Source organism: Rhinoraja longicauda, chromosome 2 (assembly GCF_053455715.1).
Source record: "Rhinoraja longicauda isolate Sanriku21f chromosome 2, sRhiLon1.1, whole genome shotgun sequence".
Taxonomy (NCBI): domain Eukaryota; kingdom Metazoa; phylum Chordata; class Chondrichthyes; order Rajiformes; family Arhynchobatidae; genus Rhinoraja; species Rhinoraja longicauda.
Window position 1 is genome coordinate 26667522 of NC_135954.1, and position 24869 is coordinate 26692390.

At 43.4% G+C, this 24869-nt stretch overlaps 1 protein-coding gene across 1 annotated transcript in view; it reads right to left on the reverse strand.

The window, feature by feature from the left end:
- Nucleotides 1-22229, reverse strand: part of apbb1ip (amyloid beta (A4) precursor protein-binding, family B, member 1 interacting protein) — a 112460-nt gene extending 90231 nt beyond the window's left edge. Inside the window, exon 1 of the mRNA XM_078427607.1 lies at nucleotides 22107-22229. The gene's annotated coding sequence lies outside the window, so the exon portion shown is untranslated. The remainder of the gene's footprint in view (nucleotides 1-22106) is intronic.
- Between the last annotated feature and the right edge of the window lie 2640 nt (nucleotides 22230-24869).

Sequence of the window (24869 nt, forward strand, 5' to 3'; positions counted from 1 at the left end):
CAACGTAGCGGTGGAGTTACTGCCTTACAATCCTGACTACCGGCGCAACCTGTACGGAGTTTGCGCGTTCTCCCCATAACCTGCATGGGTTTTCGCTGGGTGTTCCTGTTTCCTCCTACACTCCAAAGGCGTACAGGTTAATAGGTCTGTGGGGTTAGTTGGCTTGGTATAAAATGTAAAATTGTCCCTTGTGTCACTGGAGTCCTCCCTTCAAGTGGTGCCCAGGGCACATGCCATACCTGCCATACCCTAGATACACCACTGCTCAGAAATGACATAATGTTATGAAGAATAGTCCTGACCTGAGATGTCATCTGTCAATGTTTTCCAGAGAAGTTGCTTGGCCTGCTGAGTTACTGCAGCACTTTGTGTCCTTTGATGTAATGTTATGTATGTTTTGACAACATCAACGCGCAGGGATCATTTTATACTCAGTTGATGTATTTTGCAGGCCAAAGCGTGGCAGATATAGATATAAACCTAGATAGACACAAAATCCTGGAGTAACTCAACGGGATAGGCAGGATCTCTGGTTGGAAGGAATCCATAAAATGCTGGAGTAACTCAGCAGGACAGGCAGCATCTCTGGGTTGAAGGAATGAACCTGTTAATTTTGAATAAGGTTCATTTTATAAATAGACACTAGACAATAGGTGCAGGAGTAGGCCATTTGGCCCTTCGAGCCAGTACCGCCATTCAATGTGATCATGGCTGATCATCCACAATCAGTGCCCTGCCCCTGCCCTCTCTCCATACCCCATGACTCCACTATCATTAAGAGCTCTATCTAACTCTCTCTTGAAAGCATCCAGAGAATTAGCCTCCACTGCCTTCTGAGGCAGAGAATTCCACAGATTTACAACTCTCTGACTGAAAAGGTTTTTCCTCATCTCTGTTCTAAATGGCCTATCCCTTATTCTTAAACTGTGGCCCCTTTTTCTGGACTCCCCCAACATTGGGAACATGTTTCCTGCCTCTAGCGTATCCAATCCCTTAATAATCTTATATGTTTCAATAAGATCCCCTCTCATCCTTCTAAATTCCAGAGTATACAAGCCCAGTCGCTCCAGTCCCGCCATTCCGGGAATTAACCTAGTGAACCCACGCTGCACTACCTCAATAGCAAGAATGTCCCTCTCCAAATTTGGAGACCAAAACTGCACACAGTACTCCAGGTGTGATCTCAGTAGGGCCATGTACAACTGCAGAATGACCTCTTTGCTTCTATACTCAACTCCTCTTGTCATGAAGGCCAACATGCCATTAGCTTTATTCACTGCCTGCTGTACCTCATGCTTACTTTCAGTAACTGATGACCAAGGACACCCAGATCTCTTTGTACTTTCCCTTTTCCTAACTTGACACCATTCAGATAATAATCTGCCTTCCTGTTCTTACCACCAAAGTGGATAACCTCACATTTATCCACATTAAACTGCATTTGCCATGTATCTGCCCACTCACGCAACCTGTCCAAGTCACCCTGCATCCTCATAGCATCCTCCTGAAAAATCTTTAAAATGAATTTAAATGTGCTTGTGACCATAAATTCTTGCAATTCTGCTGTTTTAAAGTTGCCGCCAAATAAAGACCAAGGCCAAAATTGCACAATACACCACGATTAACCAGATCGAAGTCAGGCAATACTGGTCCAATGCTACAAGCCTCAGCTTTGCAAAGCTGTGCATTGTGGAAAGAGGTTATTTGTGCACAGCGACACATACATTTGATTAACACATAAATATAACGATCACTGTGGAAAATCGAGAGATCTTTTGAGTTGTAACTTGTTGGGATGCAAAAGGCTACATTGAACTATACCATTGTAGATTAACTTTGTTTTGTATTTGTACTGGAACTTCTCCCCGAATAATCTATACACTAAAACTCTCGTTTGTTTGTTTGTTTGTTCCTGAACTACAGCCAAAATGGTACACGATAGCGCGACACTTTTAAGCCCACCTTACTCACCGTCGTCCCTTTGGTGCTAATGGAAGAAGTTTCATTGAAATCGGTGTTATATTTTTAGTTGGTCACATTTTAAAGTTTAAATCTATCTCCTAGGGAGAGAGGGAGGGAGGGGGAGGAGGGAAGATAAGGGGGGGTTGAGGGGGATGGAGTGGGGGGGAGGGGAAGGGGGAGAGGATGGAGGGAGGGGCTGGAGGGAGGGGGGAGGAGAGGGAGGGAGGGGAGGGGGGAGGGGGAGGGGGAAGGGGAGGGGAGGAGGGGGGAGGAGGGGGAGGGGAGGAGGGAGGGGGGGAGGAGGGAGGGGAGGGGAGGGGAAGGGGTGGAAGGAGGAGGGGGGAGGGGAGGGGAGGGGAGGAGGGGAGGGGAGGGGGGAGGGGAAGGGGGAAGGGGGAGGGGAGGTGGGAGATGGGGGAGAAGGGTGGAGAGGAGGGGGGAGGTGGGGGGGGGAGTGGGGAGGGGGGAGTGGGGGAGGAGAGGGTGCTGCACCAATGCAGGAGAGGTTTGGGCCCCAACGAGTCCACTTGGTCTAATATTGGATAAAAAGTGAACTGAAAGTGAGTCAATGTAAAATTTGGAGTCAACTTGGGGAATTCCTGAGAATCACTTCTGCTTCTATATCGTAGCTGAGCACATACCCTCCTTAACCAGAAGATCTTCTCATACATTCCAGTGCTGTTCTATCTCTGGGGAAACATGCGGACTTCCCACCTCTAAGGATGGAGGGGAGAAGTGGTGGGCAGAGCCTTGAAGAAGATTCAGGAAGAAAGAATGAACTTAGAAGCACTTCCCCATTTTAAAGGAGCCAGGGCTGTTAAAAACTAAAGAAGGGTTTCAGAAAGGAAACCAAAAAGTCTGGAACAAGAGAAGGAATAGCTCGTGTTCCTTGTTTTTCAGAGACTGCTGAAGTGCCAAAGTGCTGCTGGCACGTTAGAATGAGGAGGAATGAGGCTTTGCAACTGTTGACAAACCAGGGATGGTACCATCACGCGATCCCTCAGTTATGTGCAAGTAGGTGGCTGTGACTTGGACTAGGAATGGGACCCCCATTTTCTAAAGCATTTCTTTGCAATGGTAAAAATGTTAATAAACTCACAAGGCCAACAAAGGTAAACAGTTTCTCCTATGTGAGCCTGTGACAGAACTGGAGAGAGTTAGGCATTTCCTAAGCATAATTGCCCAACATGTTTAAGTTCATAAATTCATAAGTCATAGGAGCAGAAGTAGGCCATTTGGCCCATCAAGTCTACTCAACCATGGCTGCTCGATCTTTCCCTCTCAATCCCATTCCGCTGCCTTCTCCCCATAACCATTGACACCCTTACTAATTAAGTATCTGTCAATCACCGCCTTAAAAATACCCAATGACTTGGCCTCCACAGCCATCTGTGGCAATGATTTCCATAGATTCACCACCCTACTAAAGAAATTCCTTCTTATCTTTCTAAAGGTTATCACAGGTGTTCTCTCACCTCATTACAAAAAACAAAATCACTTGATAAAATTTGTGTTAAATGTATTACAAATGTAACAAAAATAAATCTCATAAACCAGGCCCCTGATTCCTTCGACCCTTACAGGGGCAAAACAGTATATAAATATAGTTATATATTTAGTCTGAAGAAGGGTCTCGACCCGAAACGTCACCCATTCCTTCTCTCCCGAGATGCTGCCTGACCTGCTGAGTTACTCCAGCATTTTGTGAATATATAAATATAGTTTCTGAATCATATGAAAACTGGGGCAGCACAGTGGCGCCGCTGGTAGAGCCGTCACCTAACAGCACCAGAGTCCAGGTTCGATCCTGACCTCGGGTGCTGTCTGTGTGGAGTTTGCACGTTCTCCCCTGTGACCACCTGGGTTTCCTCCGGGTGCTCCGGTTTTCTCCCACATCCCAAAGACGTGCAGATTTGTAAGTAAATTAGCCTCTGTAAATTGTCCCTAGTGTGTTGGGAGAGGATGTGAAAGTGGGATAACATAGAACTGGAGTGAATGGATGATCGATGGTCGGCGAGGACCTATAGGCCGAAGGGTCTGTTACCTTGCTGTATCTTTCAATTCAATTACCTTTCACACCAAGGGTGGTGGGTGTATGGAACAAACTGCCAGAGGAGGTAGTTGAGGCTGGGACTATCCCAATGTTTAAGAAACAATTAGACAGGATCATGGATGGGACAAGTTTGGAAGCATATGGACCAGACGCAGGCAGGTGGGACTAGTGTAGCTGGGACGTTGTTGGCCAGTGTGGGCAAGTTGGGCCAAGGGGCCTGTTTCCACACTGTATCACTGTATGACACCGGGTGGCGGGGAACACCTGGTGGTGCCATCATCAGTGGCTGCCTCGCCAACCGTCTGTCTGTCCTTTCTTCCCTTTTGTTATTTTTAGTATGTGTTAAAAAGTATGTCTTAGTGTTCCTTGGTTTGTTTTACGTGGGGGGTGGTGGGGGGGGTTGGGGGAAACTTTTTTTCAATCTTTTACCTCGACGGAGATGCGATTTTTCCCACATCGTATCTCCGTCCCCACTGCGGCCTAACATCGTGGAGTTGGTGGCCTTTCCTGGAGACCGACCAAGCCACGGGAATCTGCGGGACTTTTACATCACAGAGCTTGCGATCCCTTTGCCGGGGATCGAAGCTCCAACTGCGGGGCCTGTGGACATTAACATCGTGAAGCCCGCTTTCTCTGGTAAGAAGAGGCCGACTCGGGAGCTCCATGCCGCGGAGAGAGTTTCAACCGCCCCGACGAGGGAGTTTCCGCCTTTACGAATGATACAGTTTTTAGCCAGATTATTAGGATGTCCTTGTTCATGACATTGGCAGAACTTGGCTTTCATTTCCAAATTTCATTTCACATTAACATATTACATTGTATTTTTTAACTGCAATTTCTGCCAGATTTGAAGGGCAAGTTACAGATTGTCATTAGCTGCAGCTAAATAAAAGAAAAATTGGTGAGATGGTTGGGAGAACCAGTCTATTTGTACAGGAAAATGGTTGCCATGCTAAAGTCCAGTGTATTAATTCACTTTTGCTTGTCATTTAAAGCGGGCGCAAACATAAGGTTTTGTCAATTTGAATGGCTTTTCGCAACTGAACAATAAATAGAACTCACACGTTACTTTTTGCAAAAATTTACTCAAAGTTAATTTGTCATGTTTCAAAGACATATGGTAATATGGACCCAGGGGGTTCTTTTGCAGCACATGCATCTGTGAGGGGTGCAAAGTGGTTCAGGAAGTGTTCAGAACACTAGGTGGCGGTGGCAGGTAGATAGTTTCCCAAATTCATGCATAGGATGGGCAAGGCTCCCGACTGGACTGCTTGGTTGCAAAACTGACCCCTTCCGAATAAGAACACTCTGATACGGTTGTATACAATGCAAATGTTTCCTAACATTTAGGAAAATGCTCGCTTGTGCCCGGTTGGATAACATTACATGTTTATCTTGTAAGTCTGCTGTGGTTGAGGGAGTGCCTGTGTTAGATTGCCAATTGATAGCACACATTTTACGACTTGGACTTAATATAACATGGCACCTTACTTTCTGACATTTGCAAATAAATGTTATTGCTTGATGCTCTGGAAATGGAATGGAACTGAAATGCAACACTAAATATCATTCTTAAACATTTTATTTTTGATCAGTGAACTTTGAATAAAAATAATACCTCGCTGCTAATATGTGGATGTTGCCACACACACTTTGCTTCACTGCGCTCCTTTTGCAAGCAGCTGATCTAGGAAGTGGCAAACCACAAGGGACATGCAACCAAGTGCACGCTGAAGTGAAGGAAACACTGACATTAACAAAACAGTTTAAGATGTGCAGCTGCATTCCTTCCCATATTTATGGAGTTACAACTATAATCATGTTAAGCCCTTCAAGTCCTAAAGCTCTGCCTAAATCATGTTTCCTAGTATTTCTGTGTTTCCCAATCTTTGCACTCATTACCCACTGTCTTCCATGTCAAGGCCCTCGCAATGGGCTTGTTTTGTAATTGAATTTTAAAGAAGAGTTGTTTTTCTTCCTATAATGATCAACGGGATGTTGTAACCAGAACGCAAGATATTCTTTGAGTTGCTTTGTAATCCCATGGGGTTAATGATGGGTGGATACTTGCAATTTAAAAGGCACCTGGAGTTACCTGAATGCACAGCAGATAAAGATAAAAATCCTCATGTACACTTCCTGAGTAGATGTGATGGAATGGGGAAAATTATCCCTTTTCATCAGATTTGATAAGTGTGATGAAACAACATTGCTAAAAATACATGGAATAAACACAAATGGTGAATGATTTAGTTTAGTTTAGTTTATCAGATTTGGGTTTAGTTTAGAGATACAGTGCAGAAATTGGCCCTTCGGCCCACCGAGTCTGCGCCGACCATCGATCCCCGCACATTAACACAATTAGGGATAATTTTATACTTATACCAAGTATACAAACCCATGCCAATTAACCTACAAACATGTACGTCTTTGGAGTGTGGGAGGAAACCGAAGATCTCGGAGAAAACCCACGTGGTCAAGGGGGGAACGTACAAACTCCGGACAGACAGCACCCTTAGTCGGGATCGAACCCGCGTTTTTGTTGCTGCTCCACCGTGCCGCTCTACAAATTTATTTTTTTAAGGTATGATATACAGTAGCTCTGAAATTAAGATTTGACAATCAATTATTTTGAAAATTTTGAACGAAAAATTGTCAAAATAAACTGAAGGTTTGAATAATTTAAAAGGCTGCTATGAATTTACTGGTACCCGACAAGAGTGTGTTCCCAGCCCTTTACTATACACTCACGATTAAGTGGCCAAATTCTGCTCTAACTCCATTGACGACTATGCAGATGACATCACCCTAATGGGCCGGAGTGCAAACAATGACAACGCAATGTGTTTGAGGTACATCCCACTCTCTGGATTGAAAAGATCCCTCTCAATTCCCCTCAAAGTCTCTTATCATTCAACCTAAAACAGTATCCTTTACTTCTATTCAAATCTGCTAAAAGGAAAACTTTCCCACGGTTTACTCTATCAATGGTCCTCATAATTTTAACAACAATCATGTCTTCTGTTATCCTCCTCTGGGGAAAATATACCCAGCCTTATAACTAAAAGGCTACATTTCTAGCAACATTCCAGTGAACTTCCTCTGCACTATCTCCGACTATCTCATCCTTCGTATATTGTGGTGACCAGAAATGCACGTAGCATTTGCGATGAGATCTAACCAATGTTATATAAAGTTGAAGCATTTTCTCCCTGCTTTTATATTCAATGCCCCAACTATTGAGGGCCAGTACTCCATATGTCCTTTTGACCAGGTTATCTACCTTTGCTGCCACCTTCAAGGATCTTTAGATTTGTACACCAAGGTCCTTCTGTTCCTCAATACTCCCATTGACTTTTCCATTCATGTTTGTCCTGGTCTCATTTGTACAAAATGGAACAACTCCCATTTACCTGGATTAAACTTCACCTGCCCTTGGAGGAAGAACATTTCAACCCCTGACTCACACGAAAGGGCTGTTTTGGTCGCTGATGGAGGTGAGGGAGGAGAAATAGGGACAGGTATTGCACCTCTTGCAGTTGCAGTGGAACGTGCCTGGGGTGGGGCTGGGATGAGTGGAGAAGGATGAATGAATCAGGGAGAATGATCCCTGCAGAACCCAAAAAGGGGTGGGGAGGAGAAGATGTGATGGGCGGTGGTCATGAACGTATCGAAAGCCTTACTGAAGTCCTGATGGGGGTTGGTAGAAAGTGAAGATTTGAGATGCAATAACCTTTTACCAGAAAATTAACTGGATCAGTTCCATGAATAATGGTGTTAGAAGGGTTGGTCAAAGGCATGGGGTAACACGACCAACAGCGGATCTCCCAAGGTCATTCTACCACTTACAAATCAGATCATATCAAAGATGTGAAGGTACACTCTGCTCTTGCCTGGTTGAGTGCAGTCAATCATATTCAAGAAGCTCTACCTTGTTTAGAACAAAACAATGAATTGGTTGGTATTTCCTCTACCACAAGATGCATGGAGATTGCAGTGTGTGCAAAACGCAAAGGTGCAGCAGCAACTCATGTGGGCTTTTTGTTTACATCACTTCGCAAATCTGCAATGTCTGCATTCTAGAATGATCTGGGCAGCAGGATCACACCAAAGCCATGACCAAAGATACTAGAGGAGCAAGATGAACCACTCCGTTGAAATCGCGTATACTGAAGTGTAGTATGCAAAGGAGCGTAACGTCCGCCATTTTAATAAGCAAAACCCGCCGTTCGCTATGCGTCTCGTAGTGTAATCAGTGTTTTGGGGAAACAGTATGTGTGATGATACCATAAAAATGCAGAATATATCTCATCTATCAATTCACAGATTTTTGTTATTTTTCATTTAAAATGTTTCTGCAGGTTTCTGCCTACTAAAATGGCGCCACGACATACAACGGTTTTTAGGGTCGAGTGGTCTATCTTGCTCTGCTCTATTATCTTTGGCCACGACTTCCAACCGGTGTACCATTCCAGCTTCAAACTGCATCACTGATCCCTCACAGTGCAAAGTGTAGCAATCGCTTATTCAAGAACATTGTGGGTGTACTTTCAACATTCATTCTGTTAAGTTTCAAGAAGGAAGTTTAATGCTACATTAAACATTGAACTTATGAGCAAGGTCTGCATTCCATTGAAAAGAGCAAACAATTCTCTTGTGCTTGAGGTTCAAAGAAAGAAATCCAAATAAATCCTAGGCACTGTTAAAGAGAATAGGTTCCAAGTTTTGTTGCACCTAATTTACGATTTATAGGACAATTTATTTCAATCTCTTCAAAGATGACATGAAACCAAACTTCATAAGTTCATAACTTGTAGAGAACAGAATTAGGCCATTTGGCCCATCAAGTCTAGACAATAGACAATAGACAATAGGTGCAGGAGGAGGCCATTCGGCCCTTCGAGCCAGCACCGCCTTTCAATGTGATCACGGCTGATCATTCTCAATCGGTACCCCGTTCCTGCCTTCTCCCCATACCCCCTGACTCCACTATCCTTAAGAGCTCTATCTAGTTCTCTCATGAATGCATTCAGAGAATTGGCCTCCACTGCTTTCTGTGGCAGAGAATTCCACAGATTCACAACTCTCTGACTGAATTTTTTTTCCTCATCTCCGTTATAAATGGCCTACCCCTTATTCTTAAACTGTGGCCCCTTGTTCTGGACTTCCTCAACATTGGGAACATGTTTCCTGCCTCTAACGTGTCCAACCCCTTAATAATCTTATACGTTTCGATAAGATCCCCTCTCATCCTTCTAAATTCCAGTGTATACAAGCATAGTCGCTCCAGTCTTTCAACATATGACAGTCCCGCCATTCCGGGAATTAACCTAGTAAACCTACGCTGCACGCCCTCAATAGCAAGAATATCCTTTCTCAAATTTGGAGACCAAAACTGCACACAGTACTCCAGGTGCGGTCTCACTAGGGCCCTGTACAACTGCAGAAGGACCTCTTTGCTCCTATCCTCAATTCCTCTTGTTATGAAGGCCAAGATTCCATTGGTTTTCTTCACTGCCTGCTGTACCTGCATGCTTCCTTTCAGTTGCCCTCGCAGCTGCGGCTTGCCTGCAGTCTGTTTGTCTTTTGTGTTTTTTGTTGTTTTGTCTGAATTGTAGTTTTAATATGGTGTAGTGTTTGTATGTTATGTGGGGGGGGGGGGGGGGGGGTGGGAGGGTGGGAGGGAACGGGAACTGTAACATTAACATTGTCTCTCCCGAACGGAGACGCGACCTTTGTTTCTGTGTCGTGTCTCCGTTCCCGTTGCGGCCTACCACCGGCCATGCACCTGGGACCACCTGGGCTCTGGTTTGCAGAGCCCGCGGCCCGGACTCACCACCTGCGGCGCTGGCCGCCTCCGGATGCTGCGGGAGCGGCTGCGACTCGTCTCCGGAAGCTCCGACGCGGGCCGCGTGGACATCGGAAGCCCACAGGCCCCTTGGGTCGGCCTGCCGCGGACCTTTCACCGTCCGGCGCGGCCTGGACAGGGGCTTCAATGTCGGGAGCCACGACCGCCCCGACGTGGCAACTCCAACAGCCTGACCGCGGGAGAAGACGGCAGGGGAAGAGAAAAGACATTCTGGCCTTCCATCACAGTGAGGAGGGACTGGAGGAGACTCACTGTGATGGATGTTTCTTTTGTTTGGTGTTGGTTTGTGATTGTATGTGTTATTGCATTTTTATTGATTATTCTTATTGGTCTTATTGTTGAACTGCGGGTAATGTTTCATTTCACTACACATTTATGTGTATGTGACAAATAAACGACTATTGATGCTCCACCATTCAATCAAGGCAGAACTATCTTTCCCTCTCAACCCCATTCTCCGGCCTTCTTCCCATAGCCCCTGACACCCGTACTAATGAAGAAGTGTAAAATGGCCATTGGTCTATTTGTTAATTTGCTAGAAAAATCTAACAACAATTCTCACTGGCCTATAATTATTAACCATGGGAAGCCAAGTGATTGTTGCATCCATTACAGGGAGTCAGTAGAGAGACTGTTATGTTATAATCGTCCATCTGTTTAAGCTTTTGAGGCATAACTAACTGCATTTTTTGAATGGGAACTGGCACAACTTTATGCGACTCTTTAAAAAACTCGGTGAAATGTGTAATACTTGTAAGCATATCCTGGTAAAAGTGTAGTCGTTCAAAGAAAAGCAGGATGGTTAATTTTAATTTTAATTTTTCTCTTATTATTTAGCTTTTAAAATCGAATAGTGTGCATTTTGTGATTTATCTTATTCACAAGTGAAATCAAATATAAACCGTGAAAGAATCATTTTCTTTTTGCCTCCAGTTTGTTTATTAAAAGAATGATGCAATAGTTGGGAGCAATTCTATTTTGATTAGTTTAGTTTAGAGATACATCATGGAAACAGACCCTTTGGCCCACCGACCATTCGTTCACACTAGTTCTATGTTATCCGACTTTCACTTCCACTCCCAACACACGAGGGGCTATATACTGGAGGCCAATCAACCTAAAAACCCACGCATCCTTGCGATGTGAGAGGAAATCAGAGCACCCAAAGGAAACCCACGTGGTCACAGGAAGAACATGCCAACTCCACACAGGCAGCATCCCAGGTCAAGATCAAACCTAGGTCTCTAGCTGTGTGCGGCAGGGGGATTAAAAAACCTATAGTACCTTCTCTCACTGGCACTGCTTTCTCCATTAGGCGCACTAGCAGAGAGCACTTCCTTGCAGCTCTCTTGAGTGTATCAATTCACTGAAGGGGAGGCCCACTCCCTGGCCATTGGCAGAACTCTTGTGGTGCGTGATTGGGACTGACGAAACTGCATTTTTCTCAATTATTTTCAGCAGCAGTGATAATTAGTGAGCCAGTGCACCTTTGAGAGATGGAGCCCTGAATTATTGATGGTTCAGTTTAACAGAAGTGTGGGCAGGTGAAATGATTATTGCTTCAGATTCTTAGATGGGGAAGTCGGGTGTGACACATATTGAACACTTGAATGAGGAGTGGAGAAGATAACCAAACTCTGATGCAATGGTGGAACAATCTTGAGTTGCCATGCAGTGTCGTTTTTGTGCTGACAGATTGCTAAACTGCCAACCTGCCACACCCATAACAAAATATTTTCTATAGTTGTGGCCTTATTTTCTTTTGGGTAGTTGGTACCCTGCTTTATAAACCAGAACACAATGTGACAGGGATGGGGGAAGGTCAAACTTTAAATATGGGAAACAAGATATCAATTACTCCTGAATTTTAAAAAAATCACACAAATTGTATGGCTGATGGGTTAATGTATCATCTAAACTTTATACCCATGATCAGTTTTGTTATAAGCACAATCCCTAATATTCTGAATAATTCTAAAACGGAGAAATAATATATAATATATAATGCAACTTAAAAATAACAGTTTTAGAATTTATACATGTGTGCATTTATAAATGAACTGATTGGGTGTGGTGTGATCTGACCACACAACGACAAGAAAACATTGCATAATATTTTCGTATACACTGCTGGCTTCTCACACACAACCCGCATGCTTTCAACTGGGTGGGTGGGTCATCTCTTGACAATGGGTAAATTAGATCAACAACCGAAGAAGGGTCTCGACCCGAAACGTCACCCATTCCTTCTCTCCAGAGATGCTGCCTGTCCTGCTGAGTTACTCCAGCAATTTGCATCTACCTTCGATTTAAACCAGCATCTGCAGTCCTTCCTTTACATATCTATCTATCTATCTATCTATCTATCTATCTATCTATCTATCTATCTATCTATCTATCTATCTATCTATCTATCTATCTATCTATCTATCTATCTATCTATCTATCTATCTATCTATCTATCTATCTATCTATCTATCTATCTATCTATCTATCTATCAATTTTCTGCTCTATATTCATCGCAAATTTCATCACATTGTCATATATTTGCACATTTCCTCTTTACTGAGCTGTGAGCTACACAGGCAAAAGATCCCTATGTTATTTTTTACGAGAAGCAGAGAGTCATAGTTTTTTTATAGTGTGTGAGGCAGAAATAACAGCCAAAGGTGCTGGAGTAGCAGAAAATACATCAATATTTTATATAAAGGAACAAGGAAAGGGAAACTGAAATTTGATGACGGTGCAGGGGAGATTTGCCAAACTAAATTCGTGGGATGGAACCTCAGTTGCAAGAGAGGCAAAGGGAAGCTTGCTTTGGATTTTTGAGAACATTAGCTAAGAGAGAAATTAGAACTTAAGTCATGAAGAATTTTGGTCGTGTGTATGGGGAAACATAGTTCAGGCGACAGATTGAAAATATTTAGCAAGATAGCAGGTGGAAAGATGTGGAAATTTTTATTTCGGCAATGAGTAGTTATTGTTTGAAATGTATAGAACGGGAGCATGATGCAACTAGCAATTTTTAAAAGGAATAATGATGAGGTGTTTATTGGGAGGCTACAGTGACGATCATAAAGACATCAGTCTGAAGAAGGGTCTCGAGGGGTATGGAGAGAAGGCAGGAACGGGATACTGAGTTGGATGATCAGCCATGATCATATTGAATAGCGGTGCAGGCTCGAAGGGCCGAATGGCCTACACCTGCACCTATTTTCTATGTTTCTATGTCACCCATTCCTTCTCTCCTGAGATGCTGCCTGACCTGCTGAGTTACTACAGCATTTTGTGAATAAATACCTTCGATTTGTACCAGCATCTGCAGTTATTTTCTTACACTATAAGTGATAGGAGCAGAATTAGGTCATTCAGCCCATCAAGTCTACTCTCCCATTCAATCATGGCTGATCTGTCTCTCCCTCCTAACTCCATTCTCCTGCCTTCTCCCATAACCCCTAACACACGTACTAATCGAAGGGATCCACAATGGTTTGGAACCCAGCTTTTGAGATGCCACATAGTCTGTACACAGAAAAACATTGTCCAAAAGCATGTTCCAGAGAGCATCACGTAAATCAAAGCACTGGAATAATCCCTACATTGCTTCTGTGAAGTCCTACATAACCACTAACTTTAACTCCCCCTCGCATTCCCACACTGACCTTTCTGTCCTGGGTCTCCTCCACAGTCTGAGTGAGGCCCAACACAAATTGGAGGAACAGTTCGCTTGAGCAGTTTACAACCGAGTGGTATGAGAATTGATTTCTTTAGCTTCAAGTAACTGTTGCTTTCCCTCAGTTTCACTGTCCTCCTCATTACATTTTACTGATTGTATGCCTCCTTGTCACCTTTCCCTCAGCTAACAATGAACCATTCTACATTTCCTTATCAATCGTCTGCATTGATCTGTGATACCGGCCCGCAAAGTCGGCCAAGGAAGTTGGCCAAGGAAGTTGGGAACGGCTCCGGTTGGGCCCGAGTTCAAAAGCCCCGGCCGCAGGGGGAAAATTCGACCTGCAGATTGGCCGCGGAAGTCGGCTATGGGGACGGATCTGCTGGTTCCGGCTGGGCTGGGGTTCCAGAGCCCCCGCCGCAGGGGGCAAATTCGACCCACCGATCGGCTGCGGAAATGCTGACGAAGTTGAGAACAGCCGCCTCACCTGGCCTAGGTGCCAAATTTTCGGGGGGGGGGGGCTTCCTGGGGGGATTTCAATTACACTCTCACAGAATGGTTTGGAAACAGCTTCATCCAAGACCACAAGAAATTGGAACTCAGCTTCCGAGTGTGCAAGTGACTCCTGTGTTTGAAGAGTCGTGTTGAATCTACAATTCTGTGATTCCTTTACTCCTTGACAACATAGTTCCATGGCTCTATGATTCCATGACTATGACTCTACTACTCCATGAAGCTACGACTTTCCGGCTCTATAATTCCACGAGTCTATGATTCTATGATCGTATGACTCCATGATTCTATGTTTTATGACTCGATGCCTTTATGACTCCATGACTCTAGGACCTTCCTGCAAGTTAGGACAGGAAATAAAGTCTTGGATGGCCGCAGGTTTACAGCAAATTGAGTGAATGAGGCTAACTAGGGGTGTGTTGAAATAGCTTTGTTGAGAAGTAACTGAGCTATAGGAGGCGGTCTCAACAAGATACAAGGCAGCCAATGGGTGCAGAAATAAGTGTTCTTCGATATAATGTGATTGTAAGTTCTGAAACTCACCATGGTGTCAAGAAATAACCCTGGGATTTTGAATAGTTTATTTCAACGTCCGATAGTCAAGAGAAGAAAATGAGTCAGTGGTTAAAGTGCAATTGGCCTTAAAACAATGTTTCTCTCGCATCCACTAAAGTGCAAGTAAACTGAATAAAATTAACTTTCAGATCATTAATGTAAAACTGGTTTTCCATGTCTAGATGAATGGAACAATTAATACAGTGTAGTGTTTGTGTTATGGGGCACAAAGGGCAAAGAGATATAACCAGCTGGTTTTACTGCTCTTCTGATTTCCATCATCATTAAATCAGGCTGTCGACTTACTCTCACTTCATGCTCAAGCACAAAGGCCAGATCTGCCCCACTGTTTGTGAGGCTGCTGGAGTAGTCTCGCAACATGAGATGCTAGATCGCTATTATCAGTCAAATTTCATCAACTAGGAAAGTATATAAAAAATTATTTTGTAACACTGCCATAAATTAACTGATGGCAGTCACAAATTAACTTGTTTTCTCTCTTCAGTCTGAAGAAGAGTCTTGACCCAAATCTAGTCTGAAGATGGATCTTGCCCGAGACATTGGCACCCCATGTTCTCCCAAGATACTGTGTGACCTGCTGAGTTACTCCACCACTTTGTATGCTTTTCCTCGCATGTTGCAAAATATACTTGGCTAATAAAGTATGATTATGATTATGATTATAATTATTTTAATTATGATTATGATTATGATTTCTTTTCTCTCTTTCTTAGTTCTATGAAAGGGTCTCAGATCTGGAATATTAGCTGTTACTCTTTCAACAGATGCTGCCGGAGTGTTTCCAGCATTTATGTTTATAGTTCAGATTTCCAACATCGGCAGTGTTTAAAACAAAAATCATTCACATTGCCCATTGGGACTTAAAAACCTAAATCAACTTTGCATCAACAACAGATATGCAGCTGCAGTTCTGAAACAGCTAAGATGCCTTGTGAAGATCTACAGTTGCTAATATTACCAGCTGCGCACTTGACATATCTGTCTGACATTCATCTGTCGGTTATGTTGGTTTGTTTATGTCATATGAGCTAATGTAAAATATGTGCAAAATGTTATATGTTCACATGGAAATTTGTAACTGTTAAGCTCAGGGTTCTGGGCCTGTATAAATTGCCTGTGCTATTTTACCACTTAACTGAGGTGTTAGCAATCCACCTTATGCTATTTAAAATAACTTTAAAAAATATTATTAAATTCAGTAGCCCAGTTTCAAAATAGTACTATTTTCCCCAATCATGTAACTCTGTTTTTGCTTTGGCAACTGTGCCCTTGATAGGTTAGATTTGCCAGGGTAGCGCGGCAGAGTGGCGCAGCTGGTAAAGCTGCTGCCTCACAGTACCAGAGACCCTGCTTTGATCCTGACCTCCGGTCGGTGCTGTCTGTGTGGAGTTTACACAATCGCCTTGTGGGTTTTGCACTGGTGCTCAGGTTTCCTCCCACATCCCAAAAATGTGTGGGTTTATAGGTTGATTGACCTCTGCAGATTGGCCTGAGTTTGTAGGGAGTGAATGCAAAAGTGCGATAACATTTAACTAGTGTGAATGAGTGAATGATGGGCGGTGCGTTCTCAGTAGGCCGAAGGGACTGTTTCCATGTATCTTTCAATCAATCAATCAATGACGCTATCATTTCCTCACAGTTTAGACCTCAGATATACAACTAGGAGTCTTTCAGTTTGTGGATACATTGAGGCATGTTTGCAAGAAGGGAATGGGAAGGGGATGGCAGAGTGGTGCCATGGGGGAGGAGGGTGGGCAGGGCAGTGGGAGTAGGAACCTGCTGAAGTTTCTGAAGTACAGTGTGTATGAGAGCCAGCATCATTGTCCAAAGTGCAATTACAGCAGATGGTTCCCAAGGAGATATTTCTAACGGCAGGTGCAGCATTGATATAACCCTGTGTAAAATTGACATTGTCCAGAAATCTAAGGCTTTGCACATTGCTGGCGACAGCCTTTTATTTTTGACGTCGGCAGTGCAGCAGTTGGCAGCAAAGTGCCTCGTGAGTCTTGAGGCAAAGGTTCCTGAGGCAAATTTGGTGAAAGTGAGGGGTGGCTGTGAATTCAAGAGCAACCCATGTAATTGTCTCGACCCGAAACGTCACCTATCCCTTTTCTCCAGAGATGTTTAACTTGCAATCTTACATGTATTTGTTAGCTACTTAAGGTTTTCCCTTAACCTCTGAAGACTACCAGGTCACATTAGTGCTCCCTTTGTATTGTGGCATGATGACTTAAGGACTTCTTCCTGATGTCAAAGTTATGAAGGAGGGTGGCAAACGGTTTTAGTGCTGCCTATTTTGTCAAAAATATTTATCTTTTTTATCTTACTTAGAATGTAAGAACCTTAGAAACAGAAGTTTAAAAAAAATCTTACTTAGAATGCAAGAAGCTTAGAAACAGAAGCAATTCACCCACTGTGTCTTCTCCACCATTCACTAAGATGATAGCTGATCCAATCTCGGCCAGAAAAGTAGTATTGTTTTTGTGCTCTCTCTGTAAGCCCTGCACTTCCTAGACATTTACATATCTACCAATCTCTGTCTCGAATATATTCAATAACTTAGCCTTCACAAGTAAAATCAAAAGTAACATCCTCCTGAGAGAAAATGCTTCTTTCACCATCTTCTTTGGCAGAGTGTTCCAGATATTAACTGCTCTCTGTGTAAAAAAAGCTAGCTCTCAGCTCCCCTTTAAAATTCCCACCTCCGATCTTAAAACCATTCAGTCTGAAGAAGGGTCTCGACCCGAAACGTCACCCATTCCTTCTCTCCCGAGATGCTGCCTGACCTGCTGAGTTACTCCAGCATTTTTTGAATAAATCGATTTGTACCAGCATCTGCAGTTATCTCATCATATTTCAACCCGTTCATCCCCAGGCATCCTTGAATATGGAGATGAAAACTCTATTCAATACATCAGTCCTGGGCTCAGCAGCATTCGATAGTTACATCAAAAGCTTCCTTACGACTATATTCCATAGTCTTTGCAATAAAGACCAACACACTATCAGCCTTCCTCATTATTCATTCGACCACTATTATAATTCAAATGTGTACTCCTTGCACACTGACTCAACCTATTCATTTCGCTTGGGCAGCTTACAGATATTTTGCTTGGGCAGCTTACAGCCCAGTGGATCGACACAAAAAGCTGGAGTAACTTAGCAGGACAGGCAGCATCTCTGGAGAGAAGGAATGGGTGATGTTTCAGATCAAGACCCTTCTTCAGACTGGTTAAGGATAAGGGGAACGAGAGATATAGATGGTGATGTGGAGAGATAAAGAACAATGAATGAAAGACATGTAAAAAAATAACGATGATAAAGGAAACAGCCCATTGTTAGCTGTTTTGTAGGGTGAAAATGTTACGTTAGTGCGGCTTGGATGCGGGAGGGATAGAGAGAGAATGCCGGGGCTACCTGAAGTGAGAGAAATTGACAGTTTAAGAATAACGGGTAGGCCATTTGGAACTGAGATGAGGAAAAACTTTTTCAGTCAGAGAGTTGTGAATCTGTGGAATTCTCTGCCTCAGAAGGCAGTGGAGGCCAATTCTCTGAATGCATTCAAGAGAGCTAGATATAGCTCTTAAGCATAGCGGAGTCTGGGGGTATGGGGAGAAGGCAGGAATGAGGTACTGATTGAGAATGATCAGCCATGATCACATTGAATGGCGGTGCTGGCTCGAAGGGCCGAATGGCCTCCTCCTGCACCTAATGTCTATTGTCTATTGTCTAAATCAATATTCATACCACTGGGCTGTAAGCTGTCCAAGCCAAATATGAGATGCTGTTCCTCCAATTTGCATGTAGCCTCACCCATTCCTTCTCTCCAGAGATGCTGCTTGTCCCGCTGAGTTACTCCAGCAATTTGTGTCTATCTTCGGTTTAAACCAGCATCTGCAGTTCCTTCCTACACTATTCATATCACTTTGCAGGCTCCTCATAATTGTTAACCTATCTTTGTGTCATCAGCAATTGTGGCTACTTCATATCTCATGAAAACACCTTCCTTGTCGTGCAATTTCTGATGTCACTTAATTTTGACATCAAACCTACTGAAACCACTTGGGGCTGTGATGACTGGGATCCCAGTTTGGTTCAGCGCACGTAAGCTTTGTTTGGCAGAGAACTGCATAGCACTTTGTGCACAAACTCAGGAGAACGTGCTTCACACAGAAAGGCTTCAATATCATTAAAAACAGGCTATTCTGTGAGTGAACGGTGCCAAATTAGACTCAGTCCTAAGCAATTGAATATCTCAACAAAAAGCAACTTTGGACATTGCACAACAGTTGACACATTTAGGTGTCATAAAAACAATACAGGTCTCCCATGCCTATTTTAAGAAACAAAAAAAATTCTTGAGACAAAAGGAAAAACACAAATGGTCTGACCATATCCTCAGGCGGTGTAAAGATCACATAGGTAATGAACAATTAGCGGGTTATTTGTCCTCTTGAAAGGCAACCTAATCTATCACTTGCCATGGGATATTGTCTATGTTAAAGGTAACATGTACATGTGGTTTGTTGTTGTCACTAGAACAGTCCTGCAAGCAGATGCGACATGGGCCTAAAGTCAGAGACAGACTTTTTTCTCTGCTAATTGCCATCAATAGGACTCCGTGTTTTGCAATTGGGAGCCATGTGTAACAATTGTACCCTTGATTATATGCTCAGCTCATGCCAGGACAAGAAACAAGGAAGCACCTCACATTTCCGACCCTCCCCTTTCCAGGTCCACAAGGTGTGTGTTAGTTTCCTCTAAAGCACTAAAATGAATGGGGTGACTCCTCTGAGTGCCATAAGAAAGGTTCTGTGTCTTCCACTTGGCCTTTGTGATTATCAAACTGACACTCGTTTTCAAGCTGCTGGAAGGAGAACACAAGCCAGTCTTTCACTGTCAGTGATTGCTCGTTGTCCATTTTAGTGGCGACCAAATTCATCGGGACCAGCCAAGAGCCTGACGTAAAAGGAGAGAGATGTACACAAAATACTGGAGTAACTCAGCAGGACAGGCAGCATCTCTGGAGAGAAGGAATGGGTGACGTTTTGGGTCGAGACCCTTCTTCAGACTGTGAGTCAGCAGAGAGGGAGTCTAGAGATATGGAGGGGTAAGGTGTGAAAACGATAGATCAAAGCAGATGGTGTTAAGGAAATGTAGAATGGTTCATTGTTAACTGAGGGGAAGGTGACTAGGATGCATACAATCTGTAAAATTAATCAGAACAATGAAGCTAGTCAGAGAACTAGGGTGGGAGGGGGGGGGGGGGGGGGATGGAGAGAGGAGAAAGCAAGGGTTACTTGAAGTTAGAGAAATCAAAACGCATATCGTTGGGTGATAAGCTTCCCAAGCAAAATATGAGGTGCTGTACCTCTAACTTACATTGGGCCTTACTCTGACAGTAGAGGAGACCCACAACAGAAAGGTCAGTGTGGGAATGGGAGGGGAAGTTAAAGTGATTAGCAACCGGGAGATAGCGTAGGCCTAGGGGGACTGAGCGGAAGTGTTCAGTGAAAGAGAACAGGTACAATTGTGACATCCAAAAGTCACTGAGACAGGTACATGAATAGGAAAGGTTGAGAGGGATATGGGTCAAACACAGGGAAATGTATGTAGATGGGCATCTTGGTCATCATGGACAGGTTGGGCCAAAGGGTTGTTTCTATGCTCTTCGACGTGATGATTTTAAACTCTGACTATCTTATCAGTCCTCTGCAAGTACTGCATTTTAAGATTTTCTTGTGTGTGGTGATGGGTTCACATTTCAGATTCTCGTAAAATGCTATTCTAATAATGGGACATAGGTTCTTTTACACATCACATTAGTCTTGTCCATGACATTCGACTGACAGTGACATTCCAAAGAATAGAGGGATGGGTGAGAGATTTAAAGGAAATAGATAGCGTGGATGTGGAGAGGATGTTTCCACTGGTGGGAGAGTCTAGGACCAGAGGTCATAGCGTCAGAATTAAAGGGGTGAGAAGGAACTTCTTTAGTCAGAGGGTAGTTAATCTGTGGAACTAATTACCACAGAGGGCTGTGGAGGCCAAGACAATGAATATTTTTAAGGCAGAGATAGACAATTTCTTGATTAGAATGGGTGTCAATGGTTTCGATTTTTTAGATTTAGAGATACAGCGCAGAAACAGGCCCTTCGGCCCACCGGGCCCGCGCCGCCCAGCGATCCCCGCACATTAACACTATCCTACACCCACTAGGGACAATTTTTAAATTTGCCCAGCCAATTAACCTACAAACCTGTACGTCTTTGGAGTGTGGGAGGAAACCGAAGATCTCGGAGAAAACCCACGCAGGTCATGGGGAGAACGTACAAACCCCGTACAGTACAGCACCCATAGTCAGGATCGACCTGAGTCTCCGGCGCTGCATTTGCTGTAAGGCAGCAACTCTACCGCTGCGCCACCGTGCTGGAGAGAAGGCAGGAAAATGGGATTAGGAGGCAGAGATCAGCCATGATTGAATGGCAGAGTAGACTCGATGGGCCGAATGGCATAATTCTACTCCTATAACTTGTGAACTTGTGAACAATTTATATAATTCGAACTTTGTTTCAATGCCTGGCTCAGCACAATCACTACTCCATGTCAACAGGGATTCTTGTGCAGGGCGAGTCTCTGCAACTGGTTTCAATTTAATCCAGTGCAAAAAGACAAGTCTGTGTATCACGAGCCCCTCTTCTCCCCCTATTGGTGCTGTAGGAAAAAGTTATACAGTAGCTCCCAAAAGTTTGAGTTTGAGAGGCTTAGATAAGTGCATACGAACTTTTACAGGATCTGTTCCGAAATTCTCCCCTGAGCTAAAATATTTCAAACAGGCCATTCACGAGAAATCCTATTCTTCTGGTTGAAAGAAACCTCAAATTTCTGTTAGATATCCAAGCCCTGTTTTCTTCTGCCCTTTGCAATAATTGCCATTTCTTTATCCTTCACAAGATAAAAGTTCAAGAAAAATATACATAATGTTATTTCAATATTGTTTGTTTGCAATGTTTCCGGGACATTTTTTGTAGTTGGTCAAGTTACTTCATGATTACTAAGAAGTTCTATTCTGTCAACCTGTTTGCTTTGGAACTCCATGCAATATTACAGTGATGAGAATTTTTGATGCAACTTAAAGAAAGCGAACACAGGATACAGGAGGCGTCTCGTACCATTTTAAAAACATAGATTGCAACAAGATTTAATTTCTTGACAACACGAGCAAAGCATGGTTTTCAACGTTAATGTAAATACGTTTTCTGAGGTGGTCTTTGTCACTTTTTTTCCTAACTTTCAGTTTTTATACCTTGAGTTATGGCTTTAAAAGAGTGACAAAGTTCTTCGTAAGCAACACCAACAATGGAATCTGAGTTATCGCACTTCATTGTGGCTCCATGTGGTACCATGTGTTCCAATGTTAAATATTTCTAAGTATGATTTGAAATAGAGTAAAACTCACCTTTGAATATCTTCTGATCTTCAAAACAGTTTCAAGTTTGTGCAGCGAGCATGCACTTTGCAATATTCAATGTTCTCTATTTGAGTCTAATATTTAACTGTCAGTTTTCACTGGGGCTGGGACCGACTGTTTCCTGTGTTAACGGAAATTGGTTGAATGTTCGTTGAATATGATTTAAAGAAGTAAAGTTTTCTCAGAGGCCTCAAAATGCCACCTACTGGATAAGGTATATCACTCGGTGTAACTGTTTCCTTCCTCCTTGTGTGCATTTCAGGCCAGCATATTACAGGAAAGATGTTGAGTAGGTGCAGAAGAAGTTCACCAGGGTGATGAAAGGGTTAGAGAGTATGCGCTATAAGGAGAAGTTAGACAATCTAGGATAGGCACAAAGTGCTGGAGTAACTCGGCGGGACAGGCAGCATCTCTGGAGAGAAGGAATGGGTGACATTTTGGGTTGAGACCCTTCTTCAGACCGATAGTCGATCTGTCGCTTTTTGCTACAATTCTCCTTCCATGCCCTGCGTTCCGCACTGGCTGCGATGCGCCGCCACCAGCAGGCCCTCGCTACGACTCTCCCGCAGCTCCGGCCCTGACTCATCCAGACCTTATTACATCTTCTCTCCAGTGATGCGGCCTGTCCCGCTGAATTACCCCAAGCACTGGGTCTATCTTCGGTTTAAAGCACCAGTTCCTTCCTACACCTTGGACAATCTAGAATTGTTTTCTCTGGAGGGTCAGAGGTTAAGAGGAGACAGGATAGAAGTTTATAAAATTTCATGGGTGGAATGGATAGTTATAGCCTTGTTCCCTGGGTAGAAATACTAGAGGGCATAGTTTTAAGATGAGAGGGGAAAAGTTTAAAGGAGATGTGTGAGGCAAATCTTTTACACAAAGAGTGGTGGTGTTTGAAAGGGACTGCTCGGGACATGTTGGCAGGGTATGGTGTGTAGCAGAATCAGACATGATAGTGACTTCGAAGAATCATCTACACGGACATGTGAACATATAGGGAATGGATGGATATGAATTATATGCAGGCAGATGGGATTAGTGTAATTTGGTAACCTGGTCAGTAAGACATCTTGGGCCGAAGCTTCAGCCTGTCTCTGTGCTGTACTGTTCTATGTTCTAATTAAGTGAGCTATGTTTCTCAATTTGCTTTACTTATTCATATTTCTTGTTCATTAATTTCTCCACGTGGGAGAACATTGATGTCAGGAATCAATCTGGTAAACTTGGCCTTTAGTCCGAAAATCTGTTTTGTATGCTAATGCTGATTTTTGTACAGTTCCTCATTTACTCCTGTTTTCCACTACGTCTGGGAGGACTTCTGCATCCTCTTATGCTGATAAGCACAAAATATCGGTATAAATTTCACTGACATTTCCTTGTTCCTCAATTTCCCTGCTTTAGTTTGTAAGGGTCTCACATAAATGTTTAGGAATCTGTTCCATTTTACACGTTTGCAGAAACCATTACAGTCTGATTGTGCTTCTTTCTTGTATCATACTTTCTCATTGTATCTCAGTTGTTTGACCCTTCTTTTTTAAATTTGAAATTTCCCCCAATCTTCATACATATTGTTCTTTGTTGGCAATGTTGTAAGTTTCTTCATCTAAAATATTATCTTAACTTCTCCTTTTAGCCACAACTTGAATATATTTCCTGTTGAGTTTCAGTATGTTCAATGTGTGGGAAGTATTAATGTAAATCCTATACATTACCTGTTTAAATATTCACCATTATTTCTCTACTGTCATATTTTTTTAATGGTTTCACAATGTACCAAAGCCAAAAATATTAATAATTCACTTTGCTTAGATTAACATCCTGGTTATGGATTGAAACTAGCATAAGACATTGGCGAGGCCGCGTTTGAAGTATTATGTTTTGTTTTGCTCACTGCTCTTGAAAAGATGTCATTAAGCTGGAAAAGATTTATGAGGATGTTGCCAGGATTAAATGGACTACTTTGCAGGGAGATGTTGAGCAAGCTTGAACTTTATTCCTTGAACTGTAGGAGACTAAGGGAGACTAAGATGTGGAGTGGATTACGCTGCATCACAGACTACAAAGGGAAAAACAGGAGCACCGTTCAGCCTAAAGCATCGCTCTCGGACGAGCTTAACACCTTTTACGCCCGGTTCGATGCAGACAACACAGCGCCCACCATGAGTCCACAGGTGTGCAGGGGTACTACCACACTGTCCTTACAAATGGCAGATGTGAGGCGGTCCTTCATAAAGGTCAACGACCGCAAAGCTCCAGGACCGGATGGTATTCCAGGGTGGGCCCTCAGAGCATGTGCTGATCAACTGGCAGAGGTGTTTACCAACATCTTCAACCTCTCTCTAAGTCAGTCTATGGTTCCCACCTCCTTCAAAGTATCCATCATCGTTCCTGTTCCAAAGAAACCAGTAACCTCCTGATTAAATAACTACTGTCCTGTCGCACTGACATCAGTCATCATGAAGTGCTTCGAGCGACTAGTCAAAACTCACATCTGCTCCTCTCTCCCTGACACCTTGGACCCTCTTCAGTTTGCATATAGACCAAACAGGGCCACGGACGATGCCATCGCCATGGCAATACATACTGTGCTCACCCACCTGGACAAAGGAAATACATATGTGAGAATGCTCTTTATTGACTACAGCTCGGCATTCAACACTATTATTCCCTCAAAACTCGTCCCCAAGCTCCTTTATCTTGGACTGGAGACCTCCTTCTGCTGATGGATATTCGATTTCCTGACGGGCAGGC